At 34.1% G+C, this 23,156-nt stretch overlaps 1 long non-coding RNA gene across 1 annotated transcript in view; it reads left to right on the top strand.

The window, feature by feature from the left end:
- Positions 1–8,222: 8,222 nt before the first annotated feature.
- LOC130048191 (uncharacterized) overlaps positions 8,223–23,156 on the top strand; it is a 34,622-nt gene continuing 19,688 nt past the window's right edge. Inside the window, exon 1 of the long non-coding RNA XR_008797030.1 lies at positions 8,223–8,255. This is a non-coding gene — a long non-coding RNA (uncharacterized LOC130048191). The remainder of the gene's footprint in view (positions 8,256–23,156) is intronic.

Here is a 23,156-nt window from a genome sequence, read left to right as displayed (position 1 = left end):
CCATTTTATACGATGGTTTATTTCATGAGTTTAAAGTTTGTCTTTCTTGGACTATAGATAGTTCCCTTTACCCTCCACCATATATGGAAATCATGACCAAATATAGAGACGAATCAAGATCAGGTGACATACACGTGGTACAGATCAGCAAGATCTATATCTTACCTACTTGAAAGTATTTATATTTTTTAAGAATTACAGAAAAATATAAATGATAAAATGTCTTTCTTCAGTTTGTTAAACGGAATATCAAGGTCACAAACTTTGACAAAAAAATTGCATTACCCGCTAACATTTAATTAAACTGGTACTTGACCTCACTTAATTCTCTAGTTTGTGTGTATCATGCGGGGAACCAGTTTAATATTTAATTCCCTATCATACATCCAGTTCCTTCAGGGCCGTAAATTACATGGAGGCGGAGGAGGCAGCTGCCTCCTCCAACTTTTGAGCCAAAAAAAATTAAAATTTAAAGTTCATTAGAATTTGTGTTGTTTCCAATAACTAAGAACATGATACCTCCCTTAAAAAGCATTCCAAATCTTTCTTTTAGAATGAGTTAGTCAAGTAACATCTTAGAAGGCCCTAGAATCAAGGATTTTGCACGAAACGTGTTCAGTGTGCACAAAATGTGCTCAGCGTCTGGGGGCCTGGGCGGCCCCCAGACCCCCGCCTAATTTCCTGCCTCCTCCAAATTGAAGGTTAATTTACGGCCCTGTCCTTTATAAAGTACATATTTACGTTGTTTTGCGTCCTATTCAAATAGGCAGATAGTATTGTTCACAATAAATTTTTTTGACAGATCGAGCAATCATCTGTGTCTCATTTGAGCAATTCTTACTAAAGTGCCACAAATTTTGATTTTTTGAAAAGTGTTTGAGCTCTAAACACAATTTTTGCATAACTCAGTGAAGGTTCCTTGTCATGTCAACACCTAGCTTCGTTTTGAAGGTTCATATCCGAAAGACCCGTGGCGTTCACTTCTAATATTGGCAAAGACTCGGCGTCAGGATCGAGAATCGAACCTCTGCCCACCCACCCCACCACACCCCCACACCCAGTAACCACTAGGCTACCACACCCAATATGATGGGTGCGATACGGGGTTTGCATAATGGGTTGTTTGTTTGTTTGTTTTTTGTTGTTGTTTTTTTTTTGGGGGGGGGGGGCTTTTTTTTTTTTAAAGGACAAAGAGCATTAAAGGACACAACGCATGTTTCTAAACTTTTTCATTTTTTCAGCAAAATTAATTCTTTTTATGCCTAAAACTACCTTAAATGTGTTTTAAATGAAATATTTTGCGTAGTTTTCGAGTTTGAAAGCGATGAAATTCAAATCTTGCGATATGCATATTTTCTTTCGCTAGTTTACGCCAATCGGCCATTTCCCTAAAGGTCGAGCGTGTTCCGATTGTAGTTTACGCGCCATTATGTGTGACGTCATATGCGCCCTCGGGTTTGAAAATGTCTAATAGCCATTTCATTTTTCGAAGGAAGGTATGAGAAAAAAGACGTGGATAATTTTTTTGATTGAGCAAGAACTTTACCTTAAAAAACACACCCAGTCACCTTTTCAAAACCCGCTTGGACAGGGACCCTGATAAACTGCGAGAAAATGGATATATCGAAGCTATATGCACTGGTAGGCCTATAGCATACATTCTGTTTTGCTCTTCAATATTCAATACACACCCGGATCAACTGACCTTCACCTTGTAACAACATATATATTGACGATACAGTGTAACTGCTACCAACTGGTAGATTTACCCCAAAAAAAATTAAAGATACAAAATAATTGAACTTTTAATTATACAAATAATAGAATATTGTATTTCCTAACTTTAAATTGAATTATAAAATTATTTCCTTAATGAACTCGTAGCATCTTGAGTGCGTCAGTATATTAACACCGTGCTCCCACTTCGTACTTCCTAAAGACTTGCAGATCACAATTCAAAAATAGTAATAAGAGTGCTTTATCAAAATAAAATAATGTGATTACCACTTTAAAGTTGAATAATTTTATTGATTTGTGTGTCTATTGTCTTTTTCTTACTTTCCGAAATGCACTCGTGACAATAGCTTGGCATAGGGCCTAGTTGTCAACAATTTAACGTATCATAATTTGTCTAATCCAAAAATAAATAATGATTGCACTGTTTATTTTAGAAAAACAGCGCCAATTACAGATGTATAAAGGAATAACATCATCAAACAGTTTGTAGACAACGATCCATATAAACATTATTTACTCACAATATTGCCGATTTCATACACGCTTTACTCGCTATATTTGGGTTTTTACTATAGGATTAAACATTCTTTTTGAAGAATTTCTCGATGTGTAAACTCCGGACATTTTACTCACAAACTGAATAAAAGTGCGAAGCAACAACGATTTAAAATGTTGCCCATGGTAAATAAATCAGGCCCCTAAAAGTTGAGTTTTTAATAATATCTCGTAGTACTTTCACAATCCGAAGGGCGCATGTGACGTCACTGTACCACGTGACTACCTACCTAATTAACTAGAGTTTTAGAAATCGGGGCTTAGATTTAAGTCTGTATTGTGGTTAATTATCGCAAAATTTCGGCGAACGAACTATTAGAATTAATTACTATAAGCATAAAGAAGACGAAATGCATGTAATGTTGTATACTTTGAAAACATGATATGTGTCCTTTAAGGACCAAAACTTGCCCAATGTTAAAACAATATATTCTACTCTTATTCTGATTAATTGCGATTAATGTCATCAATTTCAGCCATTTTTAGATTGATTTTGATATATTTTCTTAAATTTGGGGTAAATTCATGAAAAACATCCAAAAAAAAATCACAGATTTCTGGAAACATTGAATAACTTTTATAGTAAAGAAAAAATAACACATCAAACAACTCCATGTGTTAGAACTCACTACACAGTATTGAAACAACGGAAAGATATTTTTAAGGGAGATTTATGCATTAACTTTTGTTCTTCTGTTTAAATCTTATCCCCCCCCCCCTTTTTTTTTTTTTTTTTTTTTTTTTTTTTGCTGCGGATATATCTAAATTTCATCATTGAAAATGTTGTTTTGACGAGAAAACATGGTTTCCGGAAAAATATGACGAATTAATCTGGGATATCTTGGTTACCAATAAGATTAATTAGATCAATATTGAAAAGACAAAAACGTGTATTTCAATGCAATATTAAACTTCTAAACATTAAATTTGTTTGAAAAATATGTTGGGCACATGTGGCACCTCATTGCCCCTTGCTCTTTCGAATAGGGTGCACAATTAAAAAAAAAATAGTGTCTGATGGATTTTGGAGAACGTTTTACATTATATAGTTTATGTATTCAAATTTAAAAAAAAAAAATGAATTATCATGAAATTATAACTGTTTGGAAAATAGATTTGCATTTGTCAAAAATGGCAATTGTAGTTATCGATACTGAATTCAATCATATACATGTTAAACTACGTGACCAAAAGAACATCGTAATGAAATGGACGTCCGGGTACGCTACGTGTACAAGCTGTTCCACACGAACAGCGATCACCACCCGTTGTCTGCGAAATATAAAAATATTACACATCAAATTCTACAAACCAAAGTGATGACCAGCTCTGAAATATCCCTCTCAAAGCTCGCCCCGAACATTTGATCTCTCTAACATGAAAAGAAAACAGCTGGACTATTCCACTTCGTATACAATCTTTATTTTGTAAGCTATCGGTAATATAGATCTAGATATGTTTCACAGAAAATTGTGTTTATTTGTTGTTCCTGTCATAGAGATTGTCAATTTGAAAATACATCGCATGTTTAAAAATTCAGATCATACATTGAAACAATTGCCTTCTACAACAAGTAAGGGGTACTTAGAACCTATTCTAACCCGGATCCCCACCGGATATCGAAGGTAAAAACATTATAGAAAATGTAAATGTTTGAAAAGGAACAAAATTGGATAGCTTTGAATTTTAAACGACTTTATTAATTATTCTGTTCAATAAGTATAAATATTAATGGGAATGCTCTACAGGCATATCAACTAAATATATACAGTATCATCGCAATGACCAGGACAATTGTTTTCAAGAAATCAAAGTCACTTCTAAAGGGGCAAGACCAAAAGTTCAATGTCTGACAAAAAACTAAATTTACATAGTTTTCACCCCTTAAAACTATGAATATTGAAACTAATTGATTATCAAGTAAAAAACAAACATGCGGGTATAATATTATGTGCTTTTTAACAGTCACTTGTCCTTTTTCTTTTTCCACCAAAGTGTAATCGATGTCGGATGACAGAAACTTACAGGAGTTTTTAACCCCCCTTCCCTTCCCCCTGACTTTTTATCGACATCGATCTTTTGATCTAGCCCCTTATAGGTAAAATAGTAAATTTTGATTTTACAAAGGCACAGGATTCACTGCTCTAAAAGTTTCTAGGTTTCCATTGTGGCAATATCTCGGTGCCGAATTATATCCCACCCCCTTGTTTTCTATATACTGCTTCCGGCCATATATTGTTCATAATCATCATCCCTGCGTTAATCAAACTGACAAAGGAGAACATCACTTCTTTGCACTTTCTGCATCACGTTAATTGCATCACATTACTCGCAATTAACAGTTGTGTCAATTCAGAGTATTCTCCTATTATTATTTTTATGAATGAAAATCGTCAATTAATGAGCTTTGATTTCGAGTTTAATTGACAATTTATATTGAAAGAATTGGTATTTTTTCACTCCACTTTTGAATTTACCGTGCAACTTCCCGATTCATTAACGCCGATAAAAGACTGTAATTTACACAGAATGCATTTTCACTTCTGTTCTTCTTAGCACGTGTACTCGATTCGTGTTATTTTTAACTTTCATTTCCATCTGCCAAGCGATGTCTCGTAACGTTTAGTCATTTCTCCAATTAGACGGAGTTTGCGAACTGAGTTAATGAAGTAACGTTGAATGATTTTTCCCCCGTTGAACTCCATTTCCTTCTTATCGGAAAATTAATCAATGATGGGCATTGCATCACTAAAATATACACCTAATAAACTGGCCGACTTGTGTATTACTTGTATATTATATCACTACCCGCGCGCCGAACGAAGCAACCGGACACTGGCTCATGTGTGTGATTGTTGATGTCATCTTAGTTCTTTTTTATAAGTCTAAAATCCGATCATTATTTATTTACTCGGTACATGCATGTCGTCAACAATTTTGACTATTACAACAAATTGCAAATTATCACCATATTACCTTCCATAAAGAAAAAGAAGTGCACGCAGGAGTCGAAATAATTTTCAAAATCACCGGGGGGGGGGGATAGCTAGGGAGGTGTTTAGAAATTTGAAATTTGTGGCCTATAAATTTTTAAAGCTTAATTTTGAAAACAAACATGACTAAAATAAAGTGAGGTGCACCATCTCCCCAATTTCCGCTCCCGACTCCTATATGATGCATGATGTGTGTTCTTATTTCGCTTCGGATTAGAATGACACTTTGTCATTGGATAAAACGCATCACGTGATTAGTGTCTAAATTTAGACTTGAACAACCCGACAGATTTCTGTAGACAGTCAGTAACAAACATGATAAATAATAATACACATTCATATGCATTGTGAGCGACGTCTGTGAACGATAAAGAGTAACACTAAGTGAAGTTTGTTTATATAAAATGTCGATTGAATTTTTCATCATTTGGTTGCCTCCACATTTCCCAGTCTGTATCACGACAGAACTTGTATTTTGTCATTCGAACACAGCTTGTTCAAATTTTCCACTAAAAAATATCCCTCCTTTATCGTAAGGTTAAGTTAACATGATGTTCTAAATATCGCCCCTGTTGTTGGCAGTCCAATGAACTGTGTATATTATAGGAACTAAAACATGAGCAGTCCTAATTATGTTGTGAACGAGATGAGTTTTTGAAATTATTAGAACTAATATTTAGGTGACTTAGAACTGTAAATATTCACCAAAATGTGTAGTCTTGACATCACAAATATGTCTCTTTCGTGTATAACTCAAAATTTTGGTAATTGTATCAAATACATTTCTGAAAGAAAAATAATAAGGAATAAGCAAAATATAAAGATACGGCAAATCCAGAAGAAACTAACTTAGATGTGTAGCAGTAACTAGTACTCCACACTCTTGTGGCAACACACCCACATGTTGATCAATGTCATTAACTCTTTGAAGAGACCCGGGAAATTATCATTGCTGAGGAGGAAGAAATGGTAGAAAAAGCGCAAAATGATATTAGTAGAAAAAGAAATTGTAGAATGGTAGAAAAAGCGTAAAATGATAGAATGGTAGAAAAAGCGTAAAGTGATATTAGTAGAAAAAGAAATTGTAGAATGGTAGAAAAAGCGTAAAATGATATTACATGTACGTGTAGTAGAAGAAGAAATTGCAGACTGAAGCAATTCTTTCAATGAAAGTGACAGATATTCAGAATTGTTGCGCATATGATTTCGAAATCAAGGCGAACACATAATACGGCAGTATAAAGAAATTGAGAGACTGAACCAAACGACTTTGCCAGTTTTAATTTCCAAACCCCATCAATCATTTTCTTCTTAACCTTGTCATTGGCTTTAGATAGTTTTTTAAATAGACCTATCGGACAAGCGTTGTCACTCTGCTGGCAGTTTTTATGACATCTACAAATTATGACAAAACAAACATTGAAATATGACGGGGAAATGCATACTCGGGCTCTGTTTTAGTCTAATTGTGTGTGTGATTCAATGTGCAGCACAATGATCGACAATATCGCCGAATCGCAAGCCAATTGATATCTGTATCAGTTCTGTATGATTTTTTAAAATTATCTTCATCGATATCTTTTTCAAGAGGGTGGCATTTCCCGTCAATTCCTCGCTTTCCTGTTAGTTTATTTAACTTTATTCAGTCGGTCGTATAAAAGCATTGTGTCACGCTGTCAGGCCTTAATCCCATACTTATTGCCGGGCTTAGAAACTGTATGTTTATGAGGTCGAAATCAACCCTTTTTCTGAATGCTGTCTCAGGCGTGGTGACAACAGAGTCAAAAAGCAGTTGTTCTTGGGGGAACGTTATCGGTACCACAAGTGGCACCCGCAGGTACCTATTGCAAGAAATTGTACCAGAAGTCGTAAATTCAGACCTTGTAAAAAAGAAAGAGGAAATTTGTTAATAGGTTGCGAACAACGAAGACAAATGATCTGTGCGTCAATCCAGATTCCATAAATATCTAGACAACATGGCCTTGTGAGTTAACGACCTCGTTATATGAATGCATTTTTACCCGTCCCCCAGGAGTTCTTTCCCCGTGTGATAATTGTGAGGTAATTATTGACGAAAGGGAATTTTCCCCGTCATACTGACGTTTCCTGACAGAATGGGTAGAAAAAAATCGACCACAGTCCAAATTAATCACCTCCGCTAATTCATGCATCACCGGCGCCAGGGCTGGGTAATAGTGTATTCTCAGAATTAACAACGCGGAAAGGAGCAGGTTACAAACGTTTTATGACGTTTTCCAATAAATGTAATATCTTAATTCATGATTTATACTCCGATTTCGTAATATGCAGGTAATAAATGACCTGGCGTTATCGGCACTGAAACAAAGGTATATTGACTTTTCTGTGAATGTTATTTCTGCCCTAATATGACTTTGTGAGTTTTACAGCCATTATTTACTTAAGCTATGAAAAGAAAAACCATAAACACATCATTATGCACGTTAGTGAAACACGATGCAATAATGCAATTCCGCATCTATAGATTTTGAAACGAATTTTCCGATTGTTCCGGATTTTTCAGTCCTGGTGGCATTGAGGAGAAATGAATATAAAACATGTATACACACTCACTCATTTTTTGAATGAACAATTAAGGGACGCAGATATTCAGTTTAAGAGTAATCACGTTAAGTTAAACCTTACAAATATTTACAGGTACAGAGATAGGGTTAAATTTTTTAAAAAATACAGATAATGTTGCATTCCCTTTAAAACGATAACTAAACTTAATTTCGACTATTTCAATCCCACAGTTTATAAAACATTTTCAATGAAACCGATTCACCCATTGACAAATTTTCAGTAATTTGGGGATATAGAACGATACTAGTAGTTTCGTAATGAGTAGACATGTGAAATTTTAGACGACGCTATCCTTGAGACTGGGACTCGCCTTGAGATGAATACGTTTTGATTGTCAACCTCTCCCCTCAGAACACCCAACCAGAGGTATTGTCTTAGCATTGGGGGTTGTTGTTGTTTTGTTTCGACTATTTTTTAGTTACGTAGATCTTTATCATTTTGAAATTGAATATATTTAATGTAGACCGTGGTTTCGTCGTGCACTAACGTAATTTTAATTGCAGTTTTTATAAAGCACATTAGAGTAGTATTGTGCATATTGCTTTTTCTTATTGAAAATTACAACATTAAAAATGGTCAGTGAAAACGATATGAAAGAAAAAGCACCTAATTACCCATAATTCGTTGTGCCATGACTTTGGTTTGAAATTGGAGAACACTTCAAACATTTAAAGTTAATATACGAAGAGTCGTCCCTCGCCAAATGCTCATATAATTAGTAAACCGGTACACGATTTCTTCAATAACCAAACATTGTCATTCTTGTCCTGTATCAATTTACCCCTAACGCGCACAGAGTGTAACAGAACCTAACAAATGGGCATCCGCTCGAGCCCTCAGGGCCGGCATCTCTAACACCACGGTGTTTTACTTTTCCCTTTATTTTTATTTTTTAAAGTTGCGGGTGGTGTTGAGAGTGAAAACACAACATTCTGCCATGTGATAACACGATGGGCGTAAACTAACAGCAGGAAGTCCAAATATTCCCGCGAGTTTGGCGACATCTCGTTAATAGCGTAATTGCACGTTATGTCAACGAGATCGTGTTCAGTAGTCAGTTTCACAATGAGGTTGTTCTGTGACGGGATAACAACGTTATTTAATGCCCGTTCCCTGGAGCGTTAACTGTCTTAAAAGAATGAAATTTGTCAATGCGACCCTAAAATGAACATTCGACAGCAAATTAGTACCCAGATAAATGGGACATTAACATCTTCCTCAAAGATATTCTGAGTCAACTAACAATCATACAGCGAAGAATTACCCATCAGTTAGATTTCAATGAACTGAAACAACGAACAACTCATATGCTTTTTCTTCTCTTGCATCATTATGGGTTTTTTTTACGGTGTGTTTTCAGAGATAAATTGATGATATTGGAGGCGATTTTTAAACATATACATGTAAATGCATAAAGAAATAACTGTTAATTGATGCACGTAGTACTTCTTAAATCTTTTAAATGAAACAATATACTATAATATGTTTCAAAATTTCACTCTTTCGTTTCGCTAAGCCGATCATGAATAATTTCCCCCGATATCTTTTATAAAGGAAATCCACCGCCGATATATGCATACTGATGCTGAGATTATCTGTGCCAGGAGTGTTAATGTATTCGTTGTATATATGAAATGGACCGAGACATTTTAAGGCCTAGGGATCACTTACTTTGCGCATCTGTAACGAAACTTATCCTTAGATGGTAACTTCTTAATGCCGAGAGTTAAAATGTTAGTATTGTTACTTTCTATTCGTAATATAATCTGTGAATTAAAAGAAACTCACCTCTCGGCATATACATGTATGCCTGATTGAATGATATTTTGACTGCTTTTCAAAGAGCGTATTGTTTTTCTTGAAATATCTATATATAGTTGAAAACATAAGATTGGCGAGTCGCCTTTGAATTAGAACTGGTATTTACGAATGTGCATGTAAGAGTTATCGTTCTTTATTTCCCATTATTTTATATACTTTAGATTGATTTTTACTACGGATTACTTCGTTTACCTATCATGATATAGGGCTCACGGCGGGTGTGACGTGACCGGTCGACAGTGGATGCTTACTCCTCCCAGACATCTGATCCCACCTCTGGTGTTTCCAGGGAGGCGTGCTCGCCCTGTTCTTAACTTTGTATTCTTTATATAGGATTCATGAGATTCATCACTGTTCGTTATATTCAGGGTTTTGTTTTACCCCTCTTGTAAGCAGGACATCGCACTTTAAATCTTTCAAAGTCAGTACTTGATAAGAAGAAACACACATTAATAATCTAAATTTCACTAACTAATAATCTAAATGTTGTTTTCTTTATTTCACTAATTAATAATCTAAATGTTGTTTTCTTTATTTCACTAATCAATAGTCTAAATATTGTTTTTCTTTATTTCACTAATAGCCTAAATGTTGTTTTCTTTAATACACTAATTAATAATCTAAATATTGTTTTACTTTATTTCACTAAGAGCCTAATTTTTTTCTTTATTTCACTAATTTAGTTTAACATTGTATTCCTGGTGTATCTGATAGCTTGAAGGTCTTCTCTATTTCACTAATATCTTAATTGTTGTTTTCTGCATTTAGCTTAATGTCTTCTCTAGTTTATTAATTGCCTACATGATATTTTCTACATTTCACCAGTAGGCTAGCCATTCTTATTATATATTAGTATCTCAAGATTCATTTTTTTTAGAAACAGTATGTTGATGTAGTGATGAATATTATTATTGCAGTTATCTGGTGACTGATAACCTAGGTGTCTGTTCTATCTCACTAATAGCCAACATGACATTTGCTTTATTTCACAAGTAGTCAACATATTCCTTTCTTATTTTGATAGGATCTCATGTTTCAAAAAAGGTTTTGTCATAGCAACACTAATTCTTATTACTGTCATCATATTTCATAGAGGAAAAAGTTTTGGTACGGTGATTATTATGATATTTATCAATATTTTCAGTGTTGCTTATGTTTTCTTTCTTTCATTCAACGGTTTGACTCGCGGGTAAAATGGTAGGAAAAATATTTCAACATTTCGACTTATCTACAGGTATTTCTTCACCGTCCCGGAATAACAAGCGCCGTGGGTATTGTGTCGTGCCGAGGTCTTTATTTTGCTCTTATGGAAATCGTGTAACAAAATGTGTGATGTTAGGATGGTTAACGAATCCTAATAACTAATGGGATACTTCTTTTTAGAAACTGTAGTTTAAGCAGTTGGATGAGTCATTTCGATTTTAAAGAACGGTTAAAGTTTGCATTATGTTTTAATTACAAAATAATTTTTAAACGCTGTCTGTACACGAAATTTGATCCCACATCGTAGAACTTTGGTAACATATCAGTGCATGCTTCCTGTGTGTATTTCATTGGGTTTTTTTTTTTTTTTAAAGAAAAGAATGAAAGGTGTACTTGCTAGTCCTTTGTAATGATATTTCAATTAATTGTGTGCGTGTGGTATTATGGCGAGTTGTCGCTCTTCGCCTCGTGATAATCGATATGTTCCAGAAATTTTTTTTGCGATTATAATGCCTAATTTGTAATTATCATTGATTTTATGAATTCATGTAACTAAGTAGCATATATCAAAGCAATCTTTTTTTCTTTCCTTCATGCAAAGCATTTATTTTTATTTTTCATATGAATTATTGTATTTTTGTATCGTTACGTATGATACATGTATGTAATCCCAAAAGTATTATTTTTATGATAATATATTGATAATAGTGTTTGGTTTTTTAATGATATCAATCCAAGAAAACTGTTTGAAATGTAAACACAGCTGATCTTACATGAAAGCTATTTCATCATCTCAAATTCTCCCCCTTCAATTGTCCTTGCAAGGAACAATTTCTTGTGTGTGCAGATGGCTTAGAAATCTCTCAGTGATCGGTCCATAATTCCGGATAAATCACGTGGATTTCCTGCAACAATTAAAACAATGCTTCTGGGAATAATAGCGACATATTTACAACAGAATAATACAATCCTAGAAATTTCGCTTCCATGACTGCCCAATCAGTCATAAAATTTATAAGTAGTCGTCTTTTGTGAAAATATGTCCGGTTTGCGCTGGCCATTTGGAGAAAATTGATTTTCGGTGACTTCTGAACAATGTCCTTCTACTGTCTCACAAATGCTCTGCCGAACACCCGTTCGTGGAATATTAAATGCCCCCTTAAATAGCAATACGTCTTACATCGTGCTTTACAAGGAATTCGGTATTATTAAGGGTTTCTTCGGAATCGTCTCTTGCTTCTAGAATCATGCGATACTTCATACAACAAACCGATTGCGGATTAATACTTTTGAGATCGTGGTATTATTATCCCAACACATTATTTTCGCCCTGGAATAATTTACCATGCGAAATTAAGCCCATTGGGTTACATCACCCCAATAATGAATACAAATTTTATTCTGTGAATACATTAGTTAGCATTAAAATAAGAGATTTACGACTGCTTTTTCGAGTTGGGATCATTTTTCAAACGACAGTTGTTTTTATCGTCCGGCAGAATGAGTCGAGAACTTCTATACAGTTGTGAAAATAGTAATATTTAATGTTCGTCTGTCTTTGAGGTCATACTGTTCTTTTTGCAATAACGTAGAAAATCTTTCTTTCAGTGTAAAAAAAAAAAAAAAAAAAAAAAAAAAAGAATAGTCCCAGGAAAACTATGGAAGCTCGCTAAATCATAAAAATTCTTCCGATCTTTGTCATGTGATGGACCGGAAATACGAAGATTTTCATGGTTGTTAAAAAATTGACAGATCATAACATAACCTCATTCAAGAGTATTAGTCAACTAATCAATATATCAACGAAGCTATAATCAATGTTTTATTGTAAACAAATATATATATATATATATATATATATATATATATATATATATATATATATATATATACTTGTAAATATAGAATATAATAAGTCTGTTAAAATTATATAGGTTTTGACTGAAACCCCAATTTCAAATGATTTCATATAACGGACCTATATCAAATACAAAATATCTTAAATCAAAACTGTTATTTTCAGGGGCACTGTATCCTATTTCAAAGGTATAATGTTTTCATTTGAGAATTGCAAAGGATATTTGAATTTGAGTCGAGCAACTTTCATAAAAGTTCTTTAAACTTTCAAAAATATCGAACGTCTCTTCTAGAAAAAAAAAACCTAAAGGCTAGGCTTAAATTTAGAATCATAAAGTGTAGGTGGGCAGGGCCGAGTTGACAACGTGCTGCCATGTATTTATATCATCATATATCTCGTAAGGATTATTCACAGACAATGAACACAACGATATGTAATCGGATTCCCTTATCAAAACAAGGATTTTCTGAATTACCTTAAATTACTTTTTCACATTATTTTATCTTGTAGAGATTTATTTGATATATATACAAGTTTTAGAGAAATCGTGTCCATCTGTAAAATATCTGGTGAAGTCAAGGTCGCCGAGGAGATCAAAATCTGATGAATATCCGATAATGTCTTGAAGAGCAACACCTTTGTGAGGTAAATTATAGGCACACAAAACGTGTATGATTTACTCCCTGCATGTCCTACTCCGAGAGTGCGAAGGATGATTCAATATTCATCAGTTTTCTGTAATACGGTAACCTACCAAATGTGAATTTGGCGTTTCAAGAGAAAAATGCAAACGAGAGCAAACTCGAAAATTAGAACGAGGTGAGGTAATGTAGGCAATGTGTTAACAAAACGTGTCTGAAAGAAGATGAAATTTTCATGAGTGATTAAAGTGAAATAGTAAAAATGGAAATATTCCGTCCCTCTTCTGCCGATGAAATCTAATCTTGACTTTAGGTTTTTGTGTAAGGGGTCCTTTACTGGGGTCGATTGCATTGCTTTGTGTCACGTCATTTTCATACAGCGCGAAAGTTTCCGACAAAGAAGTCATGCAACAAGCTTGTTCATCAAGTCAATTCCAGGGTACTCGATACTGCAAATAACTTTATTTTGTTAGAAATACAGAAAAAAAATATAATTGTATTCTATGAGTAATCCGTCTCGGAATTTAAATCTTTAGAAAGCATTATCCCAAAAACTACATGCAAAAGTTATGAAAAGTGTGACATCTTCGATTCAAAGATAACGGGATATAAAACCCCAATAAACACAGTTTTTCAATAAAACCAATGAAGTGTATTTTTGCTGAATGTTTTAATCATTTTATCGCCTATGATCTGGAATTCTTATCTAGATGTATTGACAGATAAGGTATTTCGCGTTGGGAGGGGACGCAATCGAAGAAAAATGAGCTTTGTGAACAAATTCGTGTCAACTTTCTTTCTCGGTTGTCTTTTTTACTAGCTTCTTGGGAAAAAAGAAAGCAAAATGTTCACGTAGGTTATTAAATAACCACGAACATGCACAGTTGGTATTCTCCATTTGAGAAACATAAAAGACCCGTTAGTTAGGTTCAAACTTAAAATGTCGCTGACTCAGGATAAGAATGCTGTTTGCTTTTTCTCGTTTAACTTGTCGTCTGACCGAAAATTTCCTGATGAATAGTTGACAATTTATACGATTGTGTTAACCAGAATATCATTTAGATACCCATTCAGTCCCTGCTAAAGATCTTAGTGCGTGAGAATATCAAAGAGATGTGTATTGCATGTTGGTTTTCATTTCATACAGATAAAAATTCGTGGCCGATACGGAACTTTTCTAGGAAAGGTAGCCCCCCAAAAAGGACCGGATCTCAAAGTAACTGCAAATTGCAATTCTTTGTAGATCTAAGTTGTTTACAGGTAGAAACAGTCCCAGCGAATAAAATCGGACCAAAAGTATGACCAAGTTATTGGGAATATTGGGTAGAAAGGTTTTTTTTAATGGAAAATCGATAGAAATTGATATTTGGCGTTATCGTGGTTCTCCAGGAGCCTTCGATATTGACGTCAGATTGACAGGTTATTACACGTACCTGTAGTCTCCAGAATCGGAAGCCATGGACTCGCCAAAGCAACGGATGTTTTCTACCAGCGGACAAATAATCAAATTACCCCAGGTTTATCAATTACTAGAAAGTGACATTTTTCATTGTTTTACAGTTTTTGGCCAACAGGTTCCCCATTCACTATCAGTCCGATTAGAATCTCTATGTAGTGTTGTGCATTATCCCATTTAGGTATCCATGTTACAGAAATGTTTTTTCATTCCATAATGTTTAATGTGCTGTAATTGTCAAGGGTTTCAATTCCAAGTTTATTTAAATTTGTCAAAAATAATATGATGTTGGTAATAATTCTTTGGTATACCATGATCCAACATTGTATTTCAGTTTACTGTTCCCGACGAGGAACAATGCAGTGACATAATTAAATACAAATGTTTGGAAATTTATTGAAAGCAGAGCCAGTGAATGAAACCAATGAATTTTGCACGTGAGTCCAACAATAGTGTTTTATTCCCTGGTCGGTTATAAACCTCCATACAAACCACTCAAATAATCAAACAAACATATTTACGTTCCCTCGGCCCTATCCCGCATTAACTTGATAACAAATTACCACGGTTTGGAGAACCAACACGGTGCTACACAGTTTCTAGATGTGATGTTAAATTGAATTACTCGTGCATTTACATGTACGATTCTATCGAAAGCGCACATCAAAAGAAAGCGAGATCCCTTCTGCGACAATCGTAAAGTGGGGTTTCGACGGGTGCCATCTTGATAAAGGCATCATAGTAATGATATTAGTTGGAAATCGAAACATTTAGAGTTTTGAGAGATATATACATGATAGGGAATGGGACAAATTCCATCACAGGGTTGAAACAATTTGCGTAATGCTATCGAAATGTCATTATGTAATTTTATCTCAAACATCATTCCTTAAAAATAGGATAAGCGTACTATTTCGTTGAACTCATCTAATCAAATCAGCGGATACTCAAAATGGCATTTTGGTATTACGAACTCATGATCGGGAGCGATATACGATTATTTTCCATTTTATCTAAAAAGAATTTTATAATCATTAGGGATATTGCATTAACGATGATATTTGATTAAAAATTATTTTACCACATTCATGTACATCAAATAACAGTATCGCTTGCAACAAGCAATTTCTGCAGCACTTGTTTGCACAAATAATGGCAATTAATTGAGATAGTATCATTGTGTTAATTCAAGAAAGTTGTAAACACCAGAATATTCCACGATTCCGTAGATTACGCAATCATTAAACACAAGAAATGTTTCGTGCATGTAGACCTGGAACTACGTGTGAACTGCGCATAAGGAATCATCTGAATATTTTTAATTTACAGCTGACAATGAAAATGAGAGATGAACGAAACGATTATTCTCAAATGATATAGACTTGAGATACCTTTTATTACACCTTTAACAAGAGGAAGAGTTATCTTATTTTTTGATAAAAATACATGCAAAATGAGGGAAAGTTTTGAGATATTGTAAGCTTTGAATTTACTGAGTGAAAATAAAAAAAAAAGTCACTATGTTATTGTAATTTTTGTATTTACACTCACCCAGTGAATTAAAAAAATACAATATGACAAATTTATAACATGTGCTAGGCAAATGCCCCTATTGTTGCTGCTTAAACCCTCTTGCATTGGGAGCCGCTGTGGTGCATGAAACCTCCGGCAGGGATCTTTGTGTGTTATACTGTTGCTTCAAAAGTTGGGGTTAGGTTCTTCCAAAATGTTCTCTTCAAACATATCGAACTTCCACCACACTAGGGTATATCATAAGTCAATGTCATTCGCGAAGCACCGACGGGGAACTATTTTCGCGACGAGAAATATTCACGAGTCTGTCAGCAAATGCACTTTGTGGTTCACGACGAAAAATATTCGCGAAATAGGGGTGCTCGAAAATCCCTCGAAAGGGGAAGATAACGAACAGTGATCAATCCCATAACTTCTATATGGAATATAAATAAAAGAGTTGGGCAAACACGGACCCCATGATATACCAGAGGTGGGATCAGGTACCTAGGAGGAGTAATCATCCCCTGTCGATCGGTCACACCCGCCGTGAGCCCTATGTCTTAATCAGGTGAACGGAGTAATACGTAGTCAAAATCAGTGTGCCAAGAACGGCCTAGCAATCGGTATGAAACACGTCAGACAGAATTTGACCCGAATCTTTCTCACAGTTTAGAAAAAATGACAGTAGAACTACCTATCGCTATCTCCATGCGCATAGTCCACTCTTGATTGTTAAATTATATTGATTCCAAATTCAAATTTTGTTGCATTAGACAAGGTCAAATGCAGGGACTGGTGTCTTCATTCCGTTTTGTATGGAAATATGTCGTAATACAAAACAACATTGCCTGGACATAATGTTAATCGATGTATCCTCTGCTGTCATTGTGTATGAAAGTCCATTATGGTTGACAGATGCGAGTAGGGCTTAAAATCTGAGGTTATGCAAACATATGTCCGATTAATTGCTGCTGCACCACTGGGAGTTTTTTGTTCAATCCAAATTCCATGCCCCCCCCCCCCCCCCCAAAAAAAACCATGAAGCGTTACTTAAATTTCCCAAAAATGATAAAAATGGATGCTAAATTTATATGTATAATGATTAGATTTCACCGCGTCAAACCGAAGATGTTTAACATAGGTATATATAGTGACAGTTACTTTGCCAAGTACTTGGTATTCGAATTGAAAGCCACCGGTCTTTTGGATATGACAACAAAAAGGTTCATGTCATGGTAGGCGTTAACCCTCAGCGTCACACATGTGTCGAAATTTGTGGCACTTCACCTGGCGACGTCTCTAGATCAGAATAAAATTTTCTAATGGGTACTAAATTTTAAAAAAACCAAGCAAACCAACAAAACCAAAATGGTGTTGTATACGATGAGATACAGACATGAGTAAAACAAAGAGATCTATAGGTTGGATCGAGCTTTAGATATTGTAAATGTGTTTATGTATTAGATGCTCAACCATATTTTTAAAGCAGCTGGTGTGAGCCACCGCTGTTACCGGGGTACATGTGATTGTTTGGGCTCTAGATGCTATGGATATGGTCGAACACGACGTAGGAAAATTCAAACCACACAGATTTGAATGAAGGGTTGGATAGACCTATAGTAATGAGCAAATACAAAAATTTGGCTAATAATTGTTTTAATGCGCCTTGTATTTTGTTCTTGAATGAAATAAAGAAAATAGTCAAGCAGATTTAACGTTTCATAATTTTGTCATCGAAAGCTGGATCTCTAAATAAGGTTTGGATGCCTTTAAATGCTGTAAGCAGGCTTAAGCATGACATTAAAAAAACATACTTTCTATTTAAAATGCATTTATTGTACAAAATACATTTATTTCCACCGTATAAGATACATTCATTTCCTCCGTATAAAAACATTTATTTTTATATAAAATACATTTATTTCTATATAAAAATACAATTATCTCATCCGTACAAAATACTTTTATTTCCTCCGCATAAAATGTATTTATTTCTATATAAGACATATTTATTTCCTCCTTTAAAATACATTTATTTCCTCCTTAAAAATACATTTATTTCCTCCGTATAAAATACAATTATTTTCTCTGTATAAAATGCATTTATTTCCTCCGTATAAAAAAAAATTATTTCCTCCGTATAAAATGCATTTACTTAATACATTTATTTCTATATGAAATACATTTATTTCTATATGAATTACATTTATTTCCTCCAAATAAAATACACTCATTTCCTTTGCATAAAATACCTTCTATCTTTTGATTTTCGTATTAATTTTCACGTAGTACATGTAAATTTGAATATGACACTATGTTGTCCTGTCATGGAGATGAACGGATTTCTTCTGCTCGTTTACCTAGTAGATTAGAAAATGACTCAAAGAATTGTCCTAAAACGTTCATGAAATTTGGAATAGTAGAAAAGGGAGATAAGTAAGATGACATGAATGTTCAACGTGTTGAAGTTGAAATATACCAGGAAAAAAACTAAAAGATAAAAACAGAAAAAAGAGGACCCCCCCCCCCCCCAAAAAAACCCCAGCAAACTCCATGCAAGAAATTTTATATTGGAATAAACAACAGATAAAGTGAATGTATTGAAAGTCAGTAGACGAATACATGGATCGTGATGCCCTAAATGTACTTGAATTGAATTAAGATGCAGCAAATTGAAGTGTTAATATATGGTTTAAACGCGTTTTGTATGTTGCACTTGACATTACATTCTATAATAGTGTTTTATGCATACACGAAAAGAGAATTTATAATGAGATTTGAATCAACCCTATAATAAAATCCTATAAACAGGTTATTGCATGGGAAAGAGAAATAAATCGATATGTTATGGAAATAGCTTTACATATGCTATTATAGAAACAAAGCATATTAGATTCCATTTTATCATATATATATAAGTAACATTTTTATGTACAATAAATCCTATATATACATGTAATGATGACATACGGACGATATGGATTTCTGCTATAGCATGGTCTGAGTATTATTCAAAAGACTGCCTTCAAACCTTTGCTATTTAGCATTAGATGGCTTCAGAACATGATAACTCGAATTTTACAGGTCAGAATATCTTCTGGACCAGTCTGTATGATCTTCCTAAAGCGTGTTCGATTTTGTTAAAATAAGTTTTCCATAATGAACTGAATACACCCATGGATACATGTAGTTTAATTCGTGCACTGTGTATCTTAAAAATGAATTAAGATTTTAAGCTAGTCTCTTACCCATATAGTATATCAGTACGTTGTGGAAAAATACGTGGAACTGGATTTCCCCAAAAATGTGTCATCAACTATGGCCATGTTTAGATGTGGCGTTTTACCACTTAGAATTGAAACCGGTAGATACAAACGTGAGCTGATGGAGGTCAGGAAATGTACAGTGTATGCTATCTAACCAAAATGAAATAGAAACGGAGAAACACCTTTTACTACACTGCTCGTTGTACAATAGGACAAGAAAGGATTTCTTCAGCAGAATTACCTGATTACCACAGTTTAACTTTTGATTGTTCTTTATTTGTAAATGTAATTACCAATTATCCACGACAGAGAGCAAATTTTATATCCAATTCCTTTAATATCAGACAGCAAAAATTAATGAAAAAACTATAATGTCATATCTCACTAGCATGTATATTGTTAGATATTGATTCAAAGTGACATACAGGTCCGCTTGGGCCGGGTGTTTTTTCATTTATATACAGAGATGGAAATGTTGTTAATTACCGTATGTACACATCTCATTCTAATTACTTACTTACTTAGTAGAAAAAAACTATTCTGAAATAGATATTGTGGTTCACAACAAATTGTAAAATCTCTCAGGTATTTCCTCGTTAGTTCGGGTTTGTGCCTCAAAAACAAAGGAATGGAAGCGCATTTGGTACCTTTTCAACGCAGTTATTCATCTGACAAATAATCTTATCTTTAAATCTCCTTTCTTTCCTACCCTTTTCACGTGTTGGAAGCGCATATTGCCCTTTCTTCCAATTTCTGACACCCTTAAAACAATGGCGTCTGTAGCGAAATGTCCCCGAATTAGACATACACAACGAATTTCAATGTGACAAGTTTAAGTAATATCACGCTTATGTCCTTATCGAGTGACCTTACATTGATGCGTCAACGATAATATTCAAGATTAAAATCGTCTGAGAATTCATAAATCACTTTTGACTAATTTTGAGTTCTATTGATAATACTTGGTAAGTATTGTTGTGAAACTAGGAGGTCTACTCAAGTTTCAAACTTTAAAAAGAGGACATGGAATTTAAGGTCAGAATTAGCAATAGTGGATAATAAGTATATCTGTGATAAGTATTTATCAATCTCGTTTATGAAAGAAAGCCAAATGAATTGTAAAGGTAGACTGTTTATTAACACCTTAAATTGTCGGAAAGAATATCATAAAAAATACTTATCAGATGATTGGTTAAATCGCTCGGAAAAAGAGCTTTGAGATAGAAGTAGTGGAGGAAGATTGTAATAGTATCAACGAAATAGATCAAAAAGACAGGTATATATGTCGTTAACGAACATATCTAACGTGGGTCTAAAAGGCGTCGCGATGAATTGCAGCCCGAGCGCATCGTTATCATATAAGATACCCATTTTTGTATTTTTAAGTTACCTCACGGAATATTTTATCAGATGTATTATCCAGCATTTTCAAACTTACAATTAAGATATAAATTTCCTCTTTTTTTTTTAAATTGCCTCAAAATTTCCTCTGTACCACTTTTCCTTTTCTTGAAGTTTCGGATGTAATATTTCTTTTCAAAATATTTGAAATACATGGCATATATTCCCGTGAGATTCCCGCTAGCCACATCGGTAATTAAACCACAATGCATGTACATATCAAAGGATTAACATTACTGAGAACGAGGCTGGCGAGCAGAAGATCAATGTTTCCGTGTACTTGTGTTCTGGTTATTCTGCAGAACCGCGGGGTGTCGCTCTGTAGCAGGTGCGCTGTAGATGTACTGATGATAGACTTCAAACACAATCCTAAGTACTGAACATTTATTCAATGGAATCAAAAAACTTTTGAAGATGAAAATTTTTCGGTATAATTAATCTACCTTTGACTAAGTTTTATGTTTGTAATGGTAAATGATAACACAATTATTTGGTGTTAAAGATTCGTGTTCGGATGTTCATCTCCTACTGAGGTTTATTACATATCAAACGAAGAAAATCGGAAATGAGTTTTAATTTTCAAGTGGAATCTTATTTATTTCTGTTTTCACAATCAAGTGCACGCTCTTTGCACATACTTCGAGAAAGATGATGCGAAGATTCACCAAACTACGAAAACTAATTGCAGCGTAAAGTTCAGCAGATGTACAATACGCACGGTTTTAGATTTGAGAGTTGTGGGGGCATTTAATTGAGCAAAATGAAAAAAAAAATTGAATATGACGAGGTTTGATGAATGAAAGAAGATAATTTTCATATATTCATTGACGTAAACTACTTCTTATTTGTTCAAAACATGCAAACCCTTTATTACGGGAAGTTTTCATGAATGAACAGAATGACATTTGACATTGCCTTTCAATGAGTGATTGTCGTTTAAAATGTTATTTTTAACCAACATACATATTTCTTTATTTCCAAGTCACTCATGGATCAGAGTTTCTGTGTCTTTGATCATAAGGCCAGTCACATCCTGACATATTTTCGTTTTGTTTCATTACATAACAATTCCAGTCTTTTCAATGAAGAAAACCGATTCTCCGCCATATTTGGGTGCTCTATTATATGCTGGTAATCAGGTGACTATTCCTTTGAAGTCACTGTTACAATTCCAATGTGCTGCTTTTGTTCTTCACCACACCTTAATTTCTTTAGCCTTCTGTTTCAATTGTGCAGGGCTGTGTCTCATATATCCATAAAAACGAGGAAAAGTTTTTCTCGTCTACGTAGAGGTCAGTGCTATTTCCGACACAGGTCATCCTACAACAGTCAAACAAGCCCTGACCTTTACGTTGCTCAAGCGATCAAAGGAAACGGTTTTTGTTTCTGTAGAGGTCACGTAATGGCTGTTGGAATCATTCTCAGTGACATTTGAACTGTTTCATTATCTGAGTATAATGACCAAAATTTCTTCATATTCGAAAGGTCATTGAAATTTACAAATTAGAGACAGTTTAATATGTATTTGTATTTGAAATTGAAGTGTTTGATGTACCCTGTCTAACGATATCTATTTCAAAGAAAGCTGTAATAATTCGTGCAACAATTATAGAGAATTTACCAGGTGTCTAAACGTATTGTGCCTTTAAAAAGAGATATCAGTACCAGAAAATGAGAAGTGATTTTGTTGTGTTGTCCATGCTGCTTTCTAAAGTGTCTAGTTCATTTTACCTTATATATATATATATATATATATATATATATATATATATATAGATAATAGTTACTTTTCGCAATGATCGGTAAAAGTATTTAGTAACATAACGTCGCTATGTTACTAAATGTAAAGCTTCTGAAGATTTGAAATGAAAGCGCTAAAGCTTTACTAAACGTCTTCGTGTTTCATTTTTGTTTTTTACCTATATATATATATATATATATATATATATATATATATATAGGGACTTCTTTCTGCAATATCATATTTTCTAAATCATGTGTAAATTCTTTGCGAAATCAGTTAAAGTAAGTTGTCTGAAAAGGATTGGTCACTGTTTGTAAGCTTTTTTCGATTTCATATTTTTGAATTAAAAAGAAATAGAGTAA

This window comes from Ostrea edulis, chromosome 7, assembly GCF_947568905.1.
Source record: "Ostrea edulis chromosome 7, xbOstEdul1.1, whole genome shotgun sequence".
Classification (NCBI taxonomy): domain Eukaryota; kingdom Metazoa; phylum Mollusca; class Bivalvia; order Ostreida; family Ostreidae; genus Ostrea; species Ostrea edulis.
This window is presented reverse-complemented; position numbering and strand designations above follow the sequence as displayed.